The following is a 25,931-nucleotide window of genomic DNA, read 5'->3' on the forward strand; positions in this document are numbered from 1 at the left end:
CTTGAATATGTGCGAATTTGGCAAATTCCATCCATCGCCGGCCCGGAGCGCCGGTAGCGCCGTTGTTTACATTATGTTACGGCAGCGCGCATAGGAAGTCCGCATCGGCTCGCTCAAGTGATGCTAAAATCCGCGCAAATGGGCTATTCGGAGCGTTTTTCTCAGCAAATATGTGTAGTGCTCATTAAAAAACGTAGGGTGGTTGATTCTTCCTTGGCTGATTTGTGTTTGAAGCAGTGTTTTGAGAGCCTCAAACTTCTGAAGTGAGCTGTGTTCATGGTTTCCACATCTTAGTGCAACCCGAGGGAACTATGGTAGAGCATCTTGGTTGCGTGTCCAAAACACTCCACTCTCAGAACGAGGCTTATGCATTTTCCATTTAAAAGTTGACTTTACGGTACCAAGGTATTTTAGAATATTGGTCCTTAATTCTATTTTGATGAGTTTTAGGGAGAAAATCAACAAAACTTAATGCACTGGAAGTACCGGTACCGGTGCGGCCATCTGGATTTTTAGTTATGCAGGTTCCTCATTCCGTGTGACTACATTTTCGGTGCTGTTGCAAGGGTCTAGTCTGTCTTGTTCCTTCTTTTGATTATGTCACCTCGATAACCAGGTGACTCCAATAGCTCCCAGTGAAGGATCGAGTAGGAAATAGTTCAAAATTCTCAATAGTAAATAAACTGAATACAATACTTCTTCTTCATCATCATCATCATGTCCCGCAGCCATGCGGCCATTGGGGCGACAATAAGCTGTTAAATATGCGACACCATGCGGTTCTGTCCTCGGCGAGGGGTCTTCCATTCCAGTGCGTCACGTTATCCACCCGCTCTTTGGAAGGCCGCGATGGCGGCTACTTCTACTGAGCCCTGCAAGATGGCATATGCTTCCCTTGGCTCTCGTGGTATATGGACGAACCGCCTCAGCTTAAATACTTATACAGGTGAAAATGACAATAATTTAAGACAACTCTCGTTCGGGAACGAATGCAATTCTTCTGTATTGGGATATGCCGACTGTTCTAGTCAGGCCTAAGCCAAGTGGAGCTCAGGCATGAAACATCTCTGTGTTTCCCGTATTTCAGTGTTAACCTTTTTGTTCCCCTATTCACGACAACCATTCGATGTCTGATATATCATAGGGGAAATTTTCACTTGCAGAAACACAGAAAATTATACCGAGTTTGGTCTCGAGAAGAAGGAAACAAGAAATAATGACCTGAGAATCATCTTTTGGATAAAACCAGTTACTGCGTCTCCAGTATCCCTTGCCACTCCACGTCAAGAGAACAAAATTAGGACGAGATCATAAAATGTGAACTGAACAGTCGAACTTCGGTTCTATTGTACTGAAGAACGTTTTCGCAGCCTGGTAAAACACGAGCCTCCTTGCGAGATCTCATGACGAGGCAACAATCCAACCTTCTATGAGGAATTGGCGCAGGCGCATATAATGACCTGGGACGAGGCTGTATATTGTTAACCATGATAAGAAGAAGAAGAGAACATGACCATGGACTAACACACAGAACACTTTATTGCTCCAAAGATGTCTTCATTCGTACAGACAAATGATATCAATAGTTTGATAATATATGGAACCCTGTACGCAGATGGATTGGAGAACACAACTACTTTCCCGGTGCACAGGTCCAAAAAACACAATCGCCTCCGGGTCCACCATTTGCCACCTCGCAGTCGGAATGGTTATTGCAAGCATAACGCTTGCGGACTTTCAGGAACTCTTTGCTGAAAAAGGTAAAATCAACGTTTTAGTCACAAGCTTCACCAAGCGGTAGTATGTAAATGTTGAAACGAGACAAATGAAACAAGCCAATCTAAACGAACCAAATACACATTCTAAACATCAAATTGAAGATTACGTTTCGATGTAATATGATTGCAAAGCGTTACACTCATTAAAGGCATTACACGCATTACCTGACATCAAAGAGTTGTGGTCATTCAGTGTTGTTCGTATAAGTCTTATTATGTTGAATGATCCAAAAAAGAAATGAGTAGTTTGGTGTAATAATCCGATGTGGTATTTGCGAGATAATCACCGACGAATAAGGGTCTTTGACAGTAATAGCTAAATGATAATGTGATTGACAGCTATTTTGCCGTTTTGTTGCCTAATGCACCATTTGAGCAACAAATATCATGAACCATTTGTTGATACTGCGGTTTTATTTCACATGTGTATAAAAAGGTCGTGGCATCCGGTGGTTTTAAGATGTTGTCTGTTCAGAGGCAGCAGTAGTGACAGACTGACATTTTTACTGGTAATTTCTGCAGCACAGCGCTACTAATACAAAACGCTATGCCGACGCGCCAGTCTATCACCGCCTTGCCAACGTGAAGCGCGGAAAAAGTGTACAATATACTGACGCGAGGAATCGGTCTCCCATCGCCCGTCCTACATATGAACTTTGCTAAACTCGAATCACACTGATAGCGACCGTCAACGGTGTGATATGGACCCACTCATACCATGCATTGCGACCAAATATCGATTTTTCAATAACACTCTTAATCAGGTTAATGTTTATTTCTTAATGTTTATTTGGAATCATCAAAGGCCAACACGTTAAATAACCGCATCGATTGTCATCAACATAATTATGAACAACATATGAGAAGAGCCCTCCCAGGAAAGACACTCAATAAATGAATTGCTTATAATATTATACTATTAGATGATTTATATAGCGCTCGACTATGCAAGGCATATTCTCGAGCGCCCCCCCCCCCCCCCCCTAAAAATGACGCTTTTAAGGAGTGATTTGAACTGGCCGATGTTTCCTGCCAACCTAATACTCCTGGGGAGATTGTTCCAAGGCTTGGGGGCAGCCGAGCAAAAAGCCCGGTCCCGAAAGTTACGCAACGCGTAACCGGCACCACAAGCAAAAGCTCAGAGTCACCACGCAATCTATGATGAGACAATGGTTGCCTGACCTTGAGACAAAAAGCCCGGTCCCCAAAAGTTACGCAACGCGTAACCGGCACCACAAGCAATAGCTCAGAGTCAGCACGCAATCTATGATGAGACAATGGTTGCCTGACCTTGACTATATCAACCAGGTACTGAGGAGCATTACCCTGGAGGGCCTTAAACATTAGAAGTTAGACCTTGAAAATTATCCTGTACTTAACAGGTAGCCAGTGTAGATGTACAAGTACCGGAGTGATATGGTCAAAGCGAGGCACAAGACATACAACCCATGCAGCAGCATTCAAAACCTTCTGCATCCGACTACACTGCTTGTCAGTGATGCCATATAGAACAGCATTACAGTAGTCGAGATGGGCAGTTGCGAAAGCATGAACAAGAATCTTGGTGGTGTCCTCAGTAAGAAATTTCCGAATTTGTCTGATGTTATAAAATCCGCGAAAGGCCTTTGAGCACACTTTGCGTACGTGGGTTTCCATATTCATATTAGAATCAAACCATACGCCGATATTTCTCACACATTTGACAGGGCTCACATCAGTCACACCAACTTTAATTGAGTCAATGTTTACTTTGAGCAATTGTTGGCGGGAACCAATGATGATAAATTCAGTTTTCACATCGTTAATCAACAGCTGGTTGGTGATAAGCCAAGCCCTTACATCACGAACGCAGTTCTCAGCCTCCTTCACCGCATCGCATTCAACAGAAGTCGGAAGTGGGCGAAAAGACAGATATAACTGATTATCATCAGAATATCCATGAGCGTCAGGTAGATGTCGGGATATCACGTGATAGAGGCGCGAAACGTAGAACAAGAATGAAATTGGCCCTAGGCAGCTGCCCTGAGGAACACCACATTTGAGGACAAATTTAGTTGAGACTGAGTCATTGATAACAATCCGCTGATTCCGACTGTTGAGATACGACTCCAGCCATTTGAGGCAAGATCCAGATATTCCGAAATCCATGTTCATGGTTTCAAGGAGAACAGTGGTATCAACAGTATCAAAAGCCACACTAAGGTCAAGTATAACAAGCAAACACACTTCTTGCTTATCCATCCTCATCAGAATGTCACTCTGCACTTTAACTAACGCTGTCTCAGTTGCTTGTGGTGCGCGTAGATATTTTTTTTTACAAAATATAGGCAACGGCAAAACTTATCCGCCACCTATGTTTCATTGTGGAACTGACAACTATCATATATATCGAGCCCGCTGATCATAATGGTCGGACTTATCGCGCCCCCTGCAAACCAACATGAAAATAACCGTTTAATAGATTATACTGTCGAAAGGTATCGAAAAACTTACGAAAGGTCACGGAATTCAAGAATTCGACACTCTACGAGAGGGATCGCCACTGGGCGTGTAATCCGATTAAGCGTCCCTGCACTTTACGAGTGTTTTACGAGAGATTTCGTGACCGATGCAGATTTCGAGAGTTTTCCGAGAGAATAACGAGAGTTGGTGTTCGTAGTAATAGTTCCCGATCCCGAAATAGCGGCCGAGATACAGCGCTTTTTTCACGGAGACCGACTCGAGATCGGGGAATATTTCACGAAAACTGATGACGTCATAGGCAGGAATGGGTTCTTTTTCGGTGATTTTTTCGGCGGTATGGGATAGCGAAAATTCCTTATTAGGGTGGATAAGAGGAGGCGAGGTCCATATATGTGTATATATATACATATATAATACGCACTTGCGTATATATATATATATATCAAGGATGCATTGATCAAGCTGTAACAGTCATGACTACCGTAGTTTGATTGGCAGCGGGGGGGGGGGGGGGGGGGGGGTGGCAAATAGCTAATTCTGGTTCAAGGTAGGAGGAACCTTGGTGGACTGATTACGGAGGATGCTGTTTGAAATCTTTTTTTTTGTATGACGAAAAGCCATTTTCACTCTTACGCCACCAATAGAACAAGCGAGAGAGAGGAACCCAAAGGCTGTGTAACCTACCCTTTTTCCAGATCCGTTTCTTCATTCAATCCTTCCTCGACATTATCTCCTGCATGTGCTAGATAGACGGGATATGATAATTCAGGTGTTCGGTAAGGGATGTAAATTTGGGGTAAGGTAATTGCGATTGCGACCGGGCATACACTGCTTTGTCATTTTGCGCCGCACTGCACCGAGGCAATGCGAAAAATCGGATGAGTTGTGAAATACATGGGAGCTGAATCGCGTCACCAAATTCATTTAGACTTGGTCCCATGAATTTCAACACGCATGCGGTTTTTGCATTGTTTGAATACAGTGTCAGCTGAAAAAGCCCTGTGAAATAACAAATGCACTGTCGCATGCCTTGTCACAATCGCATGCCAAGTAATTAATCAATCCTATACCCCGCCCAAAAGCACTGTCTCTTGCCTCCCGGTAAATAAAGTCAGCGCGCAATTTCGGTCCACCTTTCGACGAGCCTGAGCCGATATTGGAGGCAGAATTCGCCCCGATCAGGCTAGGGGGCATTATTAGAAAAAAACCCGATTTCCGCAAGATAAGGCAGTTATGATGTTGGGCTCTAAGATCACAAAGATTAAAATCTGTACTCTTTCATGAAATTGATATCATGATAAAGAAAATTATCTCAAACCCAGCGATTCAGTAGCCGTTTTACCCGCAGGCGTGAGATCTTTTTGTCGCACATATAGCAGCGATTATAATCATAGGTACAGCGCTTAAATCGCTCATTGCGGGGCGTTGTATGTATACCTACCAAGGACCAAGGAGAAGATCACCACCAGAACGAACAGGACACAAATGGTCTTCATCTTTCAGTCAGAAATCTTTGCTAGAGAGACGTAACTTCCTGGAATTTAGCAAAAAGAGGAAACTGAGATTTTTGAGCTTCTTGCAGGCCAACACTCGACACTAACAACCGAATGTGTGCGAGGGTAGGAGGATACGAATGAGTCTGGTTTTTCGTTGATGTCTATAACAAGGTATCTCCCTGCTTTAACTGTCGACACAATGTACCAGTATACACCATAGGCACGTAATTATAAGAGCTCAATAACTCCCCCCGCCCCTCGACTGAAAAACACACCCTCAATGACAGCACACATAAAACTGTACGAGTGTTGACACTGTTGTCAGTTGGGCTGGAGCCTTTATCGTCATATACCTGTCGATGTCCAGAGATAAGGTAGGTGTTACAAAATATTCCAATGCAATAATTATTTCTGAATTGTATATGGTGCATTGCCACTTGCGATGTCGCAAAGCAAAAGCTTTTGCTGGTCTCGGTTTGTGTGCATAGAAGCATGATAGAGCAAAGGCGTGAACGTGCGTTCTCGCAATCGTATTCAGTGGTAAACTACCATATAAGGGTGTAGGTTAAGGTCGGTCCCCGCCGAACGCGAGTTTGCTTGAATCGCAGAACAAACTCGTTTGTCTTGGTGTATTCGGGCGAGAGGTGGGGGGTAAAATAGCAAAGTCGCATGAATTGCGTGCGTTATTGCAATCGTAATAACATGTGGTGGAAATCTCAATGAATGCAAATGCCTCTAGGCTTGGTCATTCTACGCCCCCTGCAAAAAAACGAACGAACAAAAGCTCTTGCGCGGATTACGACAAAGCATGGAACGCTTTTTCATTTCACGCCACACTGCACTGCCCTAAAACAAATCAAAATCTCAATACGTAAAAATTAATACATATATACTTGACCAGTTTGCTTCCATCGCCGCAGCAAACAGGAGATCTTAAGCAGTATGTGGTGTGTTTACGAGCGATCAACGAATATAGAGTCACATGAAGAATTCCGCAAAGCTGAAGAACTTCGAGTGCGCGAACATGAAACTCTATAGTCCTCCAAAAGGATGGATGGTGTTTCGAGCTATTCTCGAAGGTTTGGTTAAACCAGCGATCATACCTCAACCATTCTCCAAAACAGACATACCTTCTCTCCTTGCCTTTGTGATTGACTTTTCACGCATCGTAGAGCGTGGCCAAAAAGTGACCAAAAAATAGGAAGAACAAAGACACCTCTTTTCGACGTATGAAACAACATGTCGAATGAGGAATGGAAAGAGCACACATATGGAAAAGAAGATGTTTGTGGCGTCCATAGTAACAGTAGGTTAACACTGATTGGACAAGGCGTGAGGCGGTGGTTTTTTTTGCTTTTACGCTGCACCCCAATGACTTGCACGAAAACAACCCTAAAATCGCATGCGTTGTGAATTTCATCTGAAACAGCGTCAAATATCATTCACCGATGTCAGGAGGCAATAACTGAGGATTAAGATTATTTTGATATATATAGGGCCCCGGTATATAGAGCCTACATGTAGGTAGCATTAGCAAGGTCGCAATCAGTAACCTCTCCAAAGGTAACGGGTTAGAACTCAAATGGAGGCGGTTAAATGCTGATTTTGTGCCTAACATAATCGCATTCTTGACTGTTTTCGCCACAATCACGGCATTGTGGATGTGATGATTTTTAAACCAAATCGGCAATGTAAACCGATTTTGAAGTGGGCGGCCAACCACACCACGACGTACACGTTTGTTAACTTTTTAAGAGAAATGGCTTGATGGCGACAACTTGGTCAGGGAGAACCACCCTCCTACGTGGTTATCCTCTGCTGATGTCAATGAGATAATATTTGGCAGAATTCACTTACCTTTTGAAAAAATGCTACTGCACTACGCTTGGAGTCCAACGACTGAAATGGTTGTTGGTTCGGGCAAGGTTTAATATTTGTAGCCAGGTCTAGTAGGGCTTATTCTGGATGTGCGTCGGGTTATTGAGCACAAAGCTCTCATGAATGCTTGGAAATTCTGCTTCGTCACTGCACTGGTTACAAAATTCCATTGACACTCGACTTCAACTTCAGCCTGTTACTCCTACTCACTTGATATTTTTTCAAGTGGTAAGGATGGTATGCACTCTAGATGACAGGGCCCGGATTTGAGAAGCCAGGATTTGTATTCTGGATGAACTGGCATGGATTTAGGACTAGAATTCCTCACATGCATTTGTGATGGACTCTATGATTTAGAATAGCATAGTGCACGCCTCTGGAATTTTATCCTTAATCTCTTTAAGGATCCTAGCGTTCATTTCGTCAACCGGGATTCTTGTCTGGTTTATTCAAGTTCGTAAGTCTAGCTTACTTCCTCTACCTTGAAAACTATATCATTAATTTCCCCCAGGTTGTGCGGTTTGGACATTGGCATGTTGGACAATTCTTCCTTCGTGAAAACACGATTATGCGTTTTTAATCTCTTAGGTCCAGATGAGATTCACCAAGATAATAACAGGAATGAGGGATCTTACGTATACAGTGAAAGGCTAGAGGCACTGGATCTCTTCAGCCTCAGACATAGGTGAGAGGTGATTTTATAAGCTTGTTCCAAATATTACATGAAACGGATTTGGCGAACCATCTGTGTGGCGGCGACGCATTACTCTCCGTATATAGGATCATGAATTTAAAGACAGACGACGTATCTGTACTCTGATATTTCCTTTAATTAATCATGCATTGCGTGAAAGATATTGTAAAACATCAGCAGCTTCAGGGTAGGGTTCATATCATTCAGCGGTTTCACAACGACGCTAGACTCCCTGACCGGGGCAATCCATTCCGTCATCATAATTTGGTCTCCTTATGGACTGCCACAAATAGCGGGAATTCGTGCAACTGGACGATTAGCCAATGGACAATGCTGCATCTCTCCCATGGTTTAGATGGTACACGCACGCACTGCGCTGTATCGTTAGTTGACGTACAATGTACCTGTGAATAAACATCAAACAACACGATTAAATGCACAAATATTTGTACTATAAAATCTCAGGTTACATCAGCTAACTGGGAATAAGACTACTTTATTTGTGCTAATGTAAAGCCATAGAATTTAATTGACTCGTGGGTATCATCATCCTTTTTAATAGTAGCAGGAGTAACAACATCAGTAATAGATCTACTTGCAGTACTAGTATTAACATCATTCGGTCTAAAAGCTCCAGTCGCACTTTGTCCCGAGAGCGTAGCCGCAGTAGGGCTTTGTCCTGAGGGCGTAGCTCGAGTAGGAGTTTCAACAGGAGCAGGCCACGAGTCACAATCTGGTAACTCTTTGTCTCACATATAAAGTTTGGCAGTGGTCATGGGTCGGGGTCCCATCATTCCCAGCCGCAAGTCACAATCAGGTACTTTTTGTCTCACATATAAAGTTTGGCAGTAATCAGGGGTCGGGGTCCTATCATTCACAGCCGTAAGTCACAATCTGGTAACTTTTTGTCTCGCATGGCAATGACTCATAGGCAGTGAAAGTCAGGTTATTTCATGTTTAGAACCGGTTTGAGATTTTGTGCGGAAGTACCATTAACTGGGACAATTCCTCCTAATAACAATTACAGAACTGAACAGCCCATGACGGGCGGCAACTCAGGGGTCAATCGAGTGAGAAAATTTCAATATAGGCTAGGCAACGTATAATGAAGCTTGATCATTAATCCAACAAGTCTGACGTAACGCGCGGAAGCACACTTCTCAGGTTGTTGTCGGCGACACTTCCCAGGTGTCTGGTCGTGACGCTTTTTATTAGACTATACCATTTAAATTTTGCAGAGTGACTTTATAGGTGACCTCAGTTACCGATTTTGACGCTTGGGGAATGGGTAGGCGATGCCGCGAAAGAGTGGAGACGAGGTCAATATTTCACAGTAATACAGGAAATCAACGTCTAAAATTTAAAAAAAACAACAACCGGGGAAAAACATAAATTGTTGATAACCAAAAAAACAAACTAATGGAAATTAGTGGAGTAGAGTTTGTTAAAACTGTTTGACGTTTAATGAATACTCTGTGAGCGTGTGTATGTGTGCGCCACCGAACTAAATTGTTCTTAGTAGTCAATATCATACTGGAAAATCAACACATCGAAGTTTAATTTTATTGCGATAATTATTTTCCAAATTGCCCAAGAAAAATGCGTTGGCAGCTTTAAAAGCAATCTGGGACAGCCACCAGTGAGAGTAACCTCCACGTTGACGACGTTCACCCATTTAGCAGCGTAAGTACACTAACCTGTCATTTTTAGCAACTGCTGTAGCAATAGACAACGCCAGTCCTAGGATACCGAGTAGCAGAGTAGCTCACTGCAACAGAGGAATTTTGCCCCATCCGCTTTAACCAACGCTGATATGCAACCGATCACCAAACTGTTCACATCTGCCGAAGCAAACCGGAACTGGAATATTGTTATTATACTCTATCTGATTAGTCAAAAGCAAAACCTGATCAAATTGGTCGGATCAGATTTGGAATTTCGCATTTGGAATTTGGAATTTGGAATGAGCCTTCTGGGCTTTCGTAGGCTTGAGGTTGAGAAATTGGAAAGGGAAAGAGAACAGCATTAATTCTGTGGTGGTAGAACAGCCCCTTTATCGATTAAGACCCTAATTTTTTACGCCATCTGGCGGTCGCCATCTTGAAATCCAATATGGCCGCCATTTTTGGCCAGTTTCCTGCAATATCTCGGAATCTATTGCACGTACGGGTATAATTTTGACGGCTCACCCTACGTTTTCAGGTATGGCGAATTCAACGGAACCAGTGGAAATGCCGTAGCATGGCCGCCATACTGGATTCCAAGATTGCCGCCACCGTGAGGGCCTATAATATTATTATTTGTCACCCCATATATACATACTGGTTATCGATGGAGACATGAAATTTGGCATATAGGTGACTGGACCCCTAAGGATCACTAATCGATTAAGACCCCAACGTGAAACGCCCATTAGTGGCAGCCATCTTGAATTTCAAAATGGCCACCATATTTTGGGCTTTTTCCCTGAATATCTCTGACACTATTGCAGGTATAATTTCATGCCTTACCCTAGGTTTTCAGGTATGACGAATCGAATGGAACCAACGAAAAATTTCATAAAATGGCCACCATATTGGATTTCCGCCAAGATGGCCGCCATGATTTGCGTTTTTCTTGAATATCTCAAATACTATGGGTGATACGGACTTGCTTTTTGTGGCATACCCTAGGTTTTTGGGTGTGACGAATCCAGTGGACCCACTGAAAATTCCGTAAAATGTTCGCCATCTTGGATTTCAAGATGGCCACCATAATTACGTTTTTTTTAAATGTCTCTAATACTATGGCACATACAGGTTTCATTTTTAGCTCAGCTGACAAAGTCAGCGAAGCTAGCAATATTACTGGGAATGGTGTCTGTCCTTCCTTCCTTCCATCCGTGTCACTTTTGGGCATTTTGTAACCGTAAGACCTAGGCACTTTGCTGACGCTGTTAAATTAGGAGTAGCCCAAGGGGAACTCAGAAACCAAAAATCAGCGCGATCCGACCTACACTCGGCGAATGAGGTCATCGGGAAGTTTTAACTTCTTTCCTTTATACCTCGGTCCACAGAGGAAATATTGTTTCAAATCTGGCCGAATATTTTTTAATAATTTTTCATTTTGACTTGTAATGGAATTAGTTTAGTTTTCACCGCCAGTTGGCGCTACAGGCACATTTGACTGATTTTTTGACGATTCAAAAGCCCGGGTTATGACGTATAGTTGCGCAGTTGTATTCTGCGCATTGAATTGGCCAAGGAACCAGGCTATATTTCCAGAGTATGCTCCGCACAAAACAGAGAACTCTTCACTGTCTCCATTTTCTTACACAGTAGACAGTTCACAGTTGGCCAGATGCATTTGCCGTCTATTATCCGCTTCTTGAACTAACAATGAGTGGTTTTGCCCTTTTTAGCCACCAGTAATTACTAAAGCTTTTAAAGCTGCCAACGCATTTTTCTTGGGCAATTTGGAAAAGAATTATCGCAATAAAATTAAACTTCGATGTGTTGATTTTCCAGTATGATATTGACTACTAAGAACAATTTAGTTCGGTGGCGCACACACACACACGCTCACAGAGTATTCATTAAACGTCAAACAGTTTTAACAAACTCTACTCCACTAATTTCCATTAGTTTGTTTTTTTGGTTATCAACAATTTATGTTTTTCCCCCGTTGTTTTTTTTTAAATTTTAGACGTTGATTTCCTGTATTACTGTGAAATATTGACCTCGTCTCCACTCTTTCGCGGCATCGCCTACCCATTCCCCAAGCGTCAAAATCGGTAACTGAGGCCACCTATAAAGTCACTCTGCAAAATTTAAATGGTATAGTCTAATAAAAAGCGTCACGACCAGACACCTGGGAAGTGTCGCCGACAACAACCTGAGAAGTGTGCTTCCGCGCGTTACGTCAGACTTGTTGGATTAATGATCAAGCTTCATTATACGTTGCCTAGCCTATACTGAAATTTTCTCACTTGATTGACCCCTGAGTTGCCGCCCGTCATGGGCTGTTCAGTTCTGTAATTGTTATTAGGAAGAATTGTCCCAGTTAATGGTACTTCAGCACAAAATCTCAAACCGGTTCTTAACATGAAATAACCTGACTTTCACTACCTATGTGTCATTGCCATGCGAGACAAAAAGTTACCTGATTGTGACTTACGGCTGGGAATGATGGGACCCCGACCCATGATCACTGCCAAACTTCATACGGGAGACAAAAAGTTACCAGAATGTGACTCGTGGCTGTGAATGATAGGACCCCGACCCCTGATTACTGCCAAACTTTATATGTGAGACAAAAAGTACCTGATTGTGACTTGCGGCTGGGAATGATGGGACCCCGACCCATGACCACTGCCAAACTTTATATGTGAGACAAAGAGTTACCAGATTGTGACTCGTGGCCTGCTCCTGTTGAAACTCCTACTCGAGCTACGCCCTCAGGACAAAGCCCTACTGCGGCTACGCTCTCAGGACAAAGTGCGACTGGAGCTTTTAGACCGAATGATGTTAATACTAGTACTGCAAGTAGATCTATTACTAATGTTGTTACTCCTGCTACTATTAAAAAGGATGATGATACCCACGAGTCAATTAAATACTATGGCTTTACATTAGCACAAATAAAGTAGTCTTATTCCCAGTTAGCTGATGTAACCTGAGATTTTATAGTACAAATATTTGTGCATTTAATCGTGTTGTTTGATGTTTATTCACAGGTACATTGTAGGTCAACCAACGATACAGCGCAGTGCGTGCGTGTACCATCTAAACCATGGGAGAGATGCAGCATTGTCCATTGGCTAATCTTCCAGTTGCACGAATTCCCGCTATTTGTGGCAGTCCATAAGGAGACCAAATTATGATGACGCAATGGATTGCCCCGGTCAGGGAGTCTAGCTGCGTTGTGAAACCGCTGAATGATATGATCCCTACCCTGAAGCTGCTGATGTTTTACAATATCTTTCACGCAATGCATGATTAATTAAAGGAAATATCAGAGTACAGATACGTCGTCTGTCTTTAAATTCATGATCCTATATACGGAGAGTAATGCGTCGCCGCCACACAGATGGTTCGCCAAATCCGTTTCATGTAATATTTGGAACAAGCTTATCAAATCACCTCTCACCTATGTCTGAGGCTGAAGAGATCTAGTGCCTCTAGCCTTTCACTGTATACGTAAGATCCCTCATTCCTGTTATTATCTTGGTGAATCTCCTCTGGACCTAAGAGATTAAAAACGCATAATCGTGTTTTCACGAAGGAAGAATTGTCCAACATGCCAATGTCCAAACCGCACAACCTGGGGGAAATTAATGATATAGTTTTCAAGGTAGAGGAAGTAAGCAAGACTTACGAACTTGAATAAACCAGACAAGAATCCCGGTTGACGAAATGAACGCTAGGATCCTTAAAGAGATTAAGGATAAAATTCCAGAGGCGTGCACTATGCTATTCTAAATCATAGAGTCCATCACAAATGCATGTGAGGAATTCTAGTCCTAAATCCATGCCAGTTCATCCAGAATACAAATCCTGGCTTCTCAAATCCGGGCCCTGTCATCTAGAGTGCATACCATCCTTACCACTTGAAAAAATATCAAGTGAGTAGGAGTAACAGGCTGAAGTTGTAGTCGAGTGTCAATGGAATTTTGTAACCAGTGCAGTGACGAAGCAGAATTTCCGAGCATTCATGAGAGCTTTGTGCTCAATAACCCGACGCACATCCAGAATAAGCCCTACTAGACCTGGCTACAAATATTAAACCTTGCCCGAACCAACAACCATTTCAGTCGTTGGACTCCAAGCGTAGTGCAGTAGCATTTTTTCAAAAGGTAAGTGAATTCTGCCAAATATTATCTCATTGACATCAGCAGAGGGTAACCACGTAGGAGGGTGGTTCTCCCTGACCAAGTTGTCGCCATCAAGCCATTTCTCTTAAAAAGTTAACAAACGTGTACGTCGTGGTGTGGTTGGGCGCCCACTTCAAAATCGGTTTACATTGCCGATTTGGTTTAAAAACCATTACATCCACAATGCCGTGATTGTGGCGAAAACAGTCAAGAATGCGATTATGTTAGGCACAAAATCAGCATTTAACCGCCTCCATTTGAGTTCTAACCCGTTACCTTTGGAGAGGTTACTGATTGCGACCTTGCTAATGCTACCTACATGTAGGCTCTATATACCGGGGCCCTATATATATCAAAAAAATCTTAATCCTCAGTTATTGCCTCCTGACATCGGTGAATGACATTTGACGCTGTTTCAGATGAAATTCACAACGCATGCGATTTTAGGGTTGTTTTCGTGCAAGTCATTGGGGTGCAGCGTAAAAGCAAAAAATTCCACCGCCTCACGCCTTGTCCAATCAGTGTTAACCTACTGTTACTGTGGACGCCACAAACATCTTCTTTTCCATATGTGTGCTCTTTCCATTCCTCATTCGACATGTTGTTTCATACGTCGAAAAGAGGTGTCTTTGTTCTTCCTATTTTTTGGTCACTTTTTGGCCACGCTCTACGATGCGTGAAAAGTCAATCACAAAGGCAAGGAGAGAAGGTATGTCTGTTTTGGAGAATGGTTGAGGTATGATCGCTGGTTCAACCAAACCTTCGAGAATAGCTCGAAACACCATCCATCCTTTGGGAGGACTATAGAGTTTCATGTTCGCGCACTCGAAGTTCTTCAGCTTTGCGGAATTCTTCATGTGACTCTATATTCGTTGATCGCTCGTAAACACACCACATACTGCTTAAGATCTCCTGTTTGCTGCGGCGATGGAAGCAAACTGGTCAAGTATACATGTATTAATTTTTACGTATTGAGATTTTGGATTTGTTTTAGGGCAGTGCAGTGTGGCGTGAAATGAAAAAGCGTTCCATGCTTTGTCGTAATCCGCGCAAGAGCTTTTGTTCGTTCGTTTTTTTGCAGGGGGCGTAGAATGACCAAGCCCAGAGGCATTTGCATTCATTGAGATTTCCACCACATGTTATTACGATTGCAATAACGCACGCAATTCATGCGACTTTGCTATTTTACACCCCACCTCACGCCAATACACCAAGACAAACGAGTTTGTTCTGCGATTCAAGCAAACTCGCGTTCGGCGGGGACCGACCTTAACCTACACCCTTATATTGTAGTTTACCACTGAATACGATTGCGAGAACGCACATTCACGCCTTTGCTCTATCATGCTTCTATGCACCCAAACCGAGACTAGCAAAAGCTTTTGCTTTGCGACATCGCAAGTGGCAATGCACCATATACAATTCAGAAATAGTTATTGCATTGGAATATTTTGTAACACCTACCTTATCTCTGGACATCGACAGGTATATGACGATAAAGGCTCCAGCCCAACTGACAACAGTGTCAACACTCGTACAGTTTTATGTGTGCTGTCATTGAGGGTGTGTTTTTCAGTCGAGGGGCGGGGGGAGTTATTGAGCTCTTATAATTACGTGCCTATGGTGTATACTGGTACATTGTGTCGACAGTTAAAGCAGGGAGATACCTTGTTATAGACATCAACGAAAAACCAGACTCATTCGTATCCTCCTACCCTCGCACACATTCGGTTGTTAGTGTCGAGTGTTGGCCTGCAAGAAGCTCAAAAATCTCAGTTTCCTCTTTTTGCTACATTCCAGGAAGTTACGTCTCTCTAGCAAATATTTCTGACTGAAAGATGAAGACCATTTGTGTCCTGTTCGTTCTGGTGGTGATCTTCTCCTTGGTCCTTGGAAGGTATACATACAACGCCCCGCAATGAGCGATTTAAGCGCTGTACCTATGATTATAATCGCTGCTATATGTGCGACAAAAAGATATCACGCCTGCGGGTAAAACGGCTACTGAATCGCTGGGTTTGAGATAATTTTCTTCATCATGATATCAATTTCATGAAAGAGTACAGATTTTAATCTTTGTGATCTTAGAGCCCAACATCATAACTGCCTTATCCTGCGGAAATCAGGGGTTTTTCTAATAATGCCCCCTAGCCTGATCGGGGCGAATTCTTCCTCCAATATCGGCTCAGGCTCGTCGAAAGGTGGACCGAAATTGCGCGCTGACTTTATTTACCGGGAGGCGAGAGACAGTGCTTTTGGGCGGGGTATAGGATTGATTAATTACTTGGCATGCGATTGTGACAAGGCATGCGACAGTGCATTTGTTATTTCACAGGGCTTTTTCAGCTGACACTGTATTCAAACAATGCAAAAACCGCATGCGTGTTGAAATTCATGGGACCAAGTCTAAATGCATTTGGTGACGCGATTCAGCTCCCATGTATTTCACAACTCATCCGATTTTTCGCATTGCCTCGGTGCAGTGCGGCGCAAAATGACAAAGCAGTGTATGCCCGGTCGCAATCGCAATTACCTTACCCCAAATTTACATCCCTTACCGAACACCTGAATTATCATATCCCGTCTATCTAGCACATGCAGGAGATAATGTCGAGGAAGGATTGAATGAAGAAATGGATCTGGAAAAAGGGTAGGTTACACAGCCTTTGGGTTCCTCTCTCTCGCTTGTTCTATTGGTGGCGTCAGAGTGAAAATGGCTTTTGGTCATACACAAAAAGATTTCAAACAGCATCCTCCGTAATCAGTCCACCAAGGTTCCTCCTACCTTGAACCAGAATTAGCTATTTGCCCCCCCCCCCCCCGCTACCAATCAAACTACGGTAGTCATGACTGTTACAGCTTGATCAATGCATCCTTGATATATATATATATATATACGCAAGTGCGTATTATATGCGTATTTATACGCATATATGGACCTCGCCTCCTCTTATCCACGCTAATAAGGAATTTTCGCTATCCCGTACCGCCGAAAAAATCACCGAAAAAGAACCCATTCCTGCCTATGACGTCATCAGTTTTCGTGAAATATTCCCCGATCTCGAGTCGGTCTCCGTGAAAAAAGCGCTGTATCTCGGCCGCTATTTTGGGATCGGGAACTATTACTACGAACACCAACTCTCGTTATTCTCTCGGAAAACTCTCGAAATCTGCATCGGTCACGAAATCTCTCGTAAAACACTCGTAAAGTGCAGGGACGCTTAATCGGATTACACGCCCAGTGGCGATCCCTCTCGTAGAGTCTCGAGTTCTTGAATTCCGTGACCTTTCGTAAGTTTTTCGATACCTTTCGACAGTATAATCTATTAAACGGTTATTTTCATGTTGGTTTGCAGGGGGGCGCGATAAGTCCGACCATTATGATCAGCGGGCTCGATATTTATGATAGTTGTCAGTTCCACAATGAAACATAGGTGGCGGATAAGTTTTGCCGTTGCCTATATTTTGTAAAAAAAAATATCTACGCGCACCACAAGCAACTGAGACAGCGTTAGTTAAAGTGCAGAGTGACATTCTGATGAGGATGGATAAGCAAGAAGTGTGTTTGCTTGTGATGCTTGACCTTAGTGTGGCTTTTGATACTGTTGATACCACTGTTCTCCTTGAAACCATGAACATGGATTTCGGAATATCTGGATCTTGCCTCAAATGGCTGGAGTCGTATCTCAACAGTCGGAATCAGCGGATTGTTATCAATGACTCAGTCTCAACTAAATTTGTCCTCAAATGTGGTGTTCCTCAGGGCAGCTGCCTAGGGCCAATTTCATTCTTGTTCTACGTTTCGCGCCTCTATCACGTGATATCCCGACATCTACCTGACGCTCATGGATATTCTGATGATAATCAGTTATATCTGTCTTTTCGCCCACTTCCGACTTCTGTTGAATGCGATGCGGTGAAGGAGGCTGAGAAATGCGTTCGTGATGTAAGGGCTTGTCTTATCACCAACCAGCTGTTCATTAACGATGTGAAAACTGAATTTATCATCATTGGTTCCCGCCAACAATTGCTCAAAGTAAACATTGACTCAATTAAAGTTGGTGTGACTGATGTGAGCCCTGTCAAATGTGTGAGAAATCTCGGCGTATGGTTTGATTCTAATATGAATATGGAAACCCACGTACGCAAAGTGTGCTCAAAGACCTTTCGCGGATTTTATAACATCAGACAAATTCGGAAATTTCTTACTGAGGACACCACCAAGATTCTTGTTCATGCTTTCGCAACTGCCCATCTCGACTACTGTAATGCTGTTCTATATGGCATCACTGACAAGCAGTGTAGTCGGATGCAGAAGGTTTTGAATGCTGCTGCATGGGTTGTATGTCTTGTGCCTCACTTTGACCATATCACTCCGGTACTTGTACATCTACACTGGCTACCTGTTAAGTACAGGATAATTTTCAAGGTCTAACTTCTAATGTTTAAGGCCCTCCAGGGTAATGCTCCTCAGTATCTAGTTGATATAGTCAAGGTCAGGCAACCATTGTCTCATCATAGATTGCGTGGTGACTCTGAGCTTTTGCTTGTGGTGCCGGTTACGTGTTGCGTAACTTTTGGGGACCGGGCTTTTTGCTCGGCTGCCCCCAAGCTTTGGAACAATCTCCCCAGGAGTATTTGGTTGGCAGGAAACATCGGCCAGTTCAAATCACTCCTTAAGCGTCATTTTTAGGGGGGGGGGGGTGCGCTCGAGAATATGCCTTGCAGAGTCGAGCGCTATATAAATCCTCTAATAGTATAATATTATAAGCAATTCATTTATTGAGTGTCCTTCCTGGGCGGGCTCTTCTCATATGTTGTTCATAATTATGTTGATGACAATCGATGCGGTTATTTAACGTGTTGGCCTTTGATGATTCCAAATAAACATTAAGAAATAAACATTAACCTGGTTAAGAGTGTTATTTAAAAACAAAAATCGATATTTGGTCGCAATGCATGTGCAATAGCGCATCAAGTACAAGGTTCTCCTTCTTACTTACAAGTGTCTTCACCAACTTGCTCCCCAATACCTTTCAGAACTTCTCTCCGTTCATACCGTTTCTCGAACTCTGCGCTCTTCATCGGCCGTTCTTCTGTCTATCCCAAAGACCAATGTCATGTCAGTCGGTGGTAGAGCATTTTCAATTGGAGCCCCTCAGCTGTGGAACAAACTTCCTTCAACTGTTAGGAACTGCAGCTCTCTGTTATCTTTCAAGGGACAACTGAAACATTTGCTTTTTAAAGAGGCCTATCAAGCGCTTTGAGCGGCCAGTTAATGGTTGGATACTGCGCTATATAAGACTCGTATTATTATTATTATGAGTGGGTCCATATCACACCGTTGACGGTCGCTATCAGTGTGATTCGAGTTTAGCAAAGTTCATATGTAGGACGGGCGATGGGAGACCGATTCCTCGCGTCAGTATATTGTACACTTTTTTCCGCGCTTCACGTTGGCAAGGCGGTGATAGACTGGCGCGTCGACATAGCGTTTTGTATTAGTAGCGCTGTGCTGCAGAAATTACCAGTAAAAACGTCAGTCTGTCACTACTGCAGCCTCTGAACAGACAACATCTTAAAACCACCGGATGCCACGACCTTTTTATACACATGTGAAATATAACCGCAGTATCAACAAATGGTTCATGATATTTGTTGCTCGGGTGGTGCATTAGGCAACAAAACGGCAAAATAGCTGTCAATCACATTATCATTTAGCTATTACTGTCAAAGACCCTTATTCGTCGGTGATTATCTCGCAAATACCACATCGGATTATCACACCAAACTACTCATTTCTTTTTTGGATCATTCAACATAATAAGACTTATACGAACAACACTGAATGACCACAACTCCCTGATGTCAGGTAATGCGTGTAATGCCTTTAATGCGTGTCTATAGAAATGTTTATTTTGAGCTAAAAATACAATTGCCCCCATAGGTTTTCTTTTTTATCTAACCAACAATTAACTTGTAAGGGCTACATACACCTTACTTTTCCACTTTTTCTTTTAGCAAACTATGAACTTTCGAGGATCTAAGTTTCATTTCATGCAAATATCAACCTAACGCTTTGCAATCATATTACATCGAAACGTAATCTTCAATTTGATGTTTAGAATGTGTATTTGGTTCGTTTAGAATGGCTTGTTTCATTTGTCTCGTTTCAACATTTACATACTACCGCTTGGGGAAGCTTGTGACTAAAACGTTGATTTTACCTTTTTCAGCAAAGAGTTCCTGAAAGTCCGCAAGCGTTATGGTTGCAATAACCATTCCGACTGCGAGGTGGCAAATGGTGGACCCGGAGGCGATTGTGTTTTTTGGACCTGTGCACCGGGAAAGTAGTTGTGTTCTCCAATCCATCTGCGTACAGGGTTCCATATATAATTAAACTATTGATATCATTTGTCTGTATGAATGAAGACATCTTTGGAGCAATAAAGTGTTCTGTGTGTTAGTCCATGGTCATGTACTCTTCTTCTTCTTATCATGGTTAACAATATACAGCCTCGTCCCAGGTCATTATATGCGCCTGCGCCAATTCCTGATAGAAGGTTGGATTGTTGCCTCGTCATGAGATCTCGCAAGGAGGCTCGTGTTTTACCAGGCTGCGAAAACGTTCTTCAGTCCAATAGAACCGAAGTTCGACTGTTCAGTTCACATTTTATGATCTCGTCCTAATTTTGTTCTCTTGACGTGGAGTGGCAAGGGATACTGGAGACGCAGTAACTGGTTTTATCCAAAAGAAGATTATCAGGTCATTATTTCTTGTTTCCTACTTCTCGAGACCAAACTCGGTATAATTTTCTGTGTTTCTGTAAGTGAAAATTTCCCCTATGATATATCAGACATCGAATGGTTGTCGTGAATAGGGGAACAAAAAGGTTAACACTGAAATACGGGAAACACAGAGATGTTTCATGCCTGAGCTCCACTTGGCTTAGGCCTGACTGGAACAGTCGGCATATCCCAATACAGAAGAATTGCATTCGTTCCCGAACGAGAGTTGTCTTAAATTATTGTCATTTTCACCTGTACAAGTATTTAAGCTGAGGCGGTTCGTCCATATACCACGAGAACCAAGGGGACACTAGCATATGCCATCTTGCAGGGCTCAGTAGAGATAGCCGCCATCGCGGCCTTCCAAAGAGCGGGTGGATAACGTGACGCACTGGAATGGAAGACCCCTCGCCGAGGACAGAACCGCGTGGTGTCGCATCTTTAACAGCTTATTGTCGCCCCAATGGCCGCATGGCTGCGGGACATGATGATGATGAAGAAGAAGTATTGTATTCAGTTTATTTACTATTGAGAATTTTGAACTATTTCCTACTCGATCCTTCACTGGGAGCTATTGGAGTCACCTGGTTATCGAGGTGACATAATCAAAAGAAGGAACAAGACAGACTAGACCCTTGCAACAGCACCGAAAATGTAGTCACACGGAATGAGGAACCTGCAGAACTAAAAATCCAGATGGCCGCACCGGTACCGGTACTTCCAGTGCATTAAGTTTTGTTGATTTTCTCCCTAAAACTCATCAAAATAGAATTAAGGAACAATATTCTAAAATACCTTGGTACCGTAAAGTCAACTTTTAAATGGAAAATGCATAAGCCTCGTTCTGAGAGTGGAGTGTTTTGGACACGCAACCAAGATGCTCTACCAAAGTTCCCTCGGGTTGCACTAAAATGTGGAAACCATGCACACAGCTCACTTCAGAAGTTTGAGGCTCTCAAAACACTGCTTCAAACACAAATCAGCCAAGGAAGCATCAACCACCCTAAGTTTTTTAATGAGCACTACACATATTTGCTGAGAAAAACGCTCCGAATAGCCCATTTGCGCGGATTTTAGCATCACTTGAGCGAGCCGATGCGGACTTCCTATGCGCGCTGCCGTAACATAATGTAAACAACGGCGCTACCGGCGCTCCGGGCAGGCGATGGATGGAGTTTGCCAAATTCGCACATATTCAAGTTATTTTCGTGGCCTATCTTAAGTTTGAGGTATTTTAGAATAGAAATTGAACCCTCGGCTTCGGACCTTGGTTGAGTTACCAAGACACTCTCGGGTGGAGCTAAAATTTCGTCCAAACCCTCGCCTATCGGCTCGGGTTTGGACTGTATTTTAGCTCCACCCTCGAGTGTCTTGGTAACTCAACCAAGGTCCTCCGCCTCGGGTTCAATTCCTTAAACACAACATGTTTGGTGCTATTTCCCCATGTAGAGTAATCAAGGAATGAAATATTCAAAGATCATTGACCCGAGAAATGGCTTTCTCATTACAACCATGGTCCACTTGCCTGCAGGGCTCCTATCGGCAGGTTTTGTTGTGCAGCTTCCTCATTGCATTGTACCCGTTACAGAAACCGGCTACAATTCCTTGCCGACAGCATTTACAGGCGCAACAGATCCTGTGCTATCACCACTAGCAGATGGTGTTTCCTACTTCATAATAGTTTCACTAACATTTTAAACCATGAATACACCTTAAAGTAAAAGGTTAGTGATCTAAGCATAATCGTATTGTTTCGGTTAATATTTTTACCATGAATACACCTTAAAGTAAAATGTTATATATCATAGTATTCCATTGTTTCTGTCAATATTTGACCATATTATACACCTTAAGTAAAACCTTGCAACCAAGCCTTCTCGGGTATGTAACGTACAGGGCGTGAACCGCCCCAAGCCGTCAAGTTTGGGGTGGGGTGGGGGGGGGGGGGGGATTGTCCACGGCCTCCCAGAGGTCAGATGCTCGACCGACTGTCTCCAGAGATCCTTCCCCTAATGTGCGTTAATAGCAAGGTCATCCGACCACGAAAGATAGTAACACGAAATTTGGGACTTACCCTTGCTCTTTATTTGGGATGTGTTACAAGACTCGGGAGGTCTTCTTAAAAGGCCTTGGTGTATTTCTTATTTCCCCTTTTTACCCTGTGGCTCTTCCTCGGTCTCGCTCTCTCTCTCAGATGGGCGCCCTGTGATCTGGTTTATATATAGGCCCTATAAGGGCCAGCCAATGATAGCCGGTCACATGATGTTTTCAGTTTTGGTAGACTCGCGGCAGGATGCCCGGATTCCACGAACAATCCACCAGGTTAACTATAGTTACCCTGGCGAGCTATAAGGGAACCAGTACATCCCCACAGCTGGGTGAAAAACATTGTCCCAATGCTAAAGAGGAAAAGTCAACCAGCAGGTAAGTAATCAATTGGCTGGTCCACGGGCAACACCGACGTATGCTAATTTTGTAGAATGTACCTTTTAAGAGGTATTTACCGAATCGTCATGGATTTTTTTGGCCAAACGTTCCCAGACTTGCAGGACCTCCATCTGTTTATTGTTACATATATTTATAATTTACTTAGGAATGTTGTTGAATGACCAGAGAGAGAACCATTTCAATAAATCCCGGAATTAAATTTCTGCATCAAGGCAGCGTAGTATCCACAACCGATTCGTTCCAATAGACCAATAACTTTCCAGCAAAACCGCTGCGAAACTTGCCCACCTCATATCTCACCGCTAATTACCGTTGGTGAGCTACAAAACACAAAAGTTCCTTAAAAAATAAGCCAGGGCTAACATGCTCACGAAAGGAGTCATGTCTAGTAGCCTGACTCTGGTTTTTAAATTGTACTAGCTCAGTCGACCTGTCAATGGAAGGAACCGTCATAAATCTTCTGCCGCCCTGCTACCTGATATTCGTGTTATAAAACCAGTTCTCCCGAGAGCATGCAGATACCAAGGGAACTTTCAGCCGACAAGATCACAACGAAGACTACCAATTTCCAATCTTATTTCAATTTACCGATCTTGTCATTTCAAGGCAAGTTACTTAAAAAACTTCCATAATCATATTTCGACTATTCTTTCAATTTAAAATACTCGATTTATAGAAGACCTCCCAAAAAATACATTTTTTATACAATTTATATACAATTTTCCAATGAACATTCATGCATTAACTGAAAGGTTTTATCTTAACTTCTATGCCGCGTGCATCACTTTGCAATTTCCATTATTTCTCCATCCAATATAATCTGAAGTGCTGGTTCGGTTTGGGTGAAGTGAAGCATAATAGAGCAAAGGAGTTTTTATTTTCATGTATCTGTCGAAGTTCAGGGATGAGGTGGGTTTTAACTGAAAGAATGCCAACATACGCGATGTTGCGAAAAATGCCAATACAATAACTATTTCTGCACTGTATATGGTGCACTGCCACTTGCGATGTCGGAATCGCATTTATCCACTTCCAATGGCGCAAAGCAAAAGCTTTTGCTGGCTCGGTTTCGGTGAACTGAAGCATGATAGAGCAAAGGCGGGCACGTGCGTTCTCGCAATTTCATTCAGTGGTAACCTACCATATAAAGGTGTAGGAGTTAGATATATATATATTGTCGCCGAACGCGAATTTGCTTGAATCGTTTGTCTGGGTGTTTGGGCGAGCAGTGGAGCGTAAAATAACAAAGCCGTATGAATTGCGTGCGTTGCCGCAATCGTAATTTCATGTAGTGGAAACCTCAATGAATGCAAATGACTCTTGGCATCGTCTTTTTGCGCCCCCTTAAACAAACCGAACGGACAGAAAACGACAACGCATGCAATGCTTTTTCAATTTACGCCACACTGTACTGCTCTAAAACAAATCCAAAATCTCAAAACGTTGAAATTCACACGTATACTAAACCAGTTTGCTTTCATCGCCACAATAAACAGGGGATCCTTAGCAGTCTGTGGTGCGTTTACGCCTGATCAACCAATATAAAGTCACATGATGAATTCCGAGAAGCTGAAGAACTTCGAATGCGCGAACATGCAGTTCTGTAGTCCTCCCAAATGATGGCTCGTGTTTCTAACTGCTCTCTAATGTTTTGTCAAACCAGCTATCATACCTCAACCATTCTCCAAAGCAGTCATGCCTTCTCTCCTTGCCCTGGTGATTGGCTTTTCATGCATCGTAGAGCGTGGTATAAAGCATAGAGCATGGATAAGATGAAAAAAGGACAAAACCACCTCTTTTTGACGTACAAAATAACATGTCGAATGAAGAATAAAAAAAAGGACCAGTATGGAAAAATAGCTTTATGGTGACACCTTGGTCAGGGAGAACCTCCTTCCTACGTTGTTACCCTCTGCTGATGGCAATGAGAGAATTTTTGGCAGAATACACTTACCTTTTGAAAAGATGCTACCGCACTACGCTTGGAGTCCAAACACTGAAATGGGTGTTGGTTCGGGCAAGGTTTAGTATTTGTAGCCATGCCCGGCAGGGCTTATTCTGGATGTGCGTCGGGTTGTTTAGCACAAAGCTCTCGTGAATGCTTGGGAATTCTGCTTCGTCACTGCAATATCTGCAAAATTCTAATGACACTCGTCTTCAACTTCAACCTGTTACTCCTACTCACTTGACATCTTTCAAATTGTAAGGATAGGTATACACTCACGGTGACAGGGCCCGGATTTGAGAAGCCAGGATTTGTAATCTGGAATAACTGGCATGGATTTAGGACTATAATTCCTCACAGGTATTTGGGAAGGTCTCTATGATTCGAGGGACTATCTTTCCGCTGACACCACCGCCCCTGAATTATGTACACAATACGCAGCTAATGCACGCCGTGGTCATATATTGTAGAGACTAGATAAATTTGGTGGGAGTTTCAAATTTTGAATTTTGAATGAGCATTCTGGGCCTTCGTATACGTTGAATGCATTTCTAGCTAACTACGTTCATTCACGAGACATGGAATATTT

At 43.0% G+C, this 25,931-nt stretch overlaps 2 long non-coding RNA genes across 3 annotated transcripts; one reads left to right on the forward strand and one right to left on the reverse strand.

The window, feature by feature from the left end:
* Positions 1–1,512: 1,512 nt before the first annotated feature.
* On the reverse strand, positions 1,513–25,365 carry LOC135498447 (uncharacterized). Of its 2 annotated transcripts, none has more exons than XR_010449058.1 (4): positions 25,352–25,365; positions 5,683–5,775; positions 4,926–4,983; positions 1,513–1,751 (listed from the first exon to the last, which is right to left on the reverse strand). It is a non-coding gene; the product is annotated as an uncharacterized LOC135498447 (long non-coding RNA). The 2 variants fall into 2 exon arrangements; XR_010449057.1 differs by lacking the exon at positions 25,352–25,365 and adding an exon at positions 7,595–7,708.
* On the forward strand, positions 16,583–20,626 carry LOC135497607 (uncharacterized). The gene is made up of 2 exons (XR_010448944.1): positions 16,583–16,810; positions 20,397–20,626. It is a non-coding gene; the product is annotated as an uncharacterized LOC135497607 (long non-coding RNA).
* Positions 25,366–25,931: the final 566 nt, after the last annotated feature.

This window comes from Lineus longissimus, chromosome 13 (genome assembly GCF_910592395.1).
Source record: "Lineus longissimus chromosome 13, tnLinLong1.2, whole genome shotgun sequence".
NCBI lineage: Eukaryota > Metazoa > Nemertea > Pilidiophora > Heteronemertea > Lineidae > Lineus > Lineus longissimus.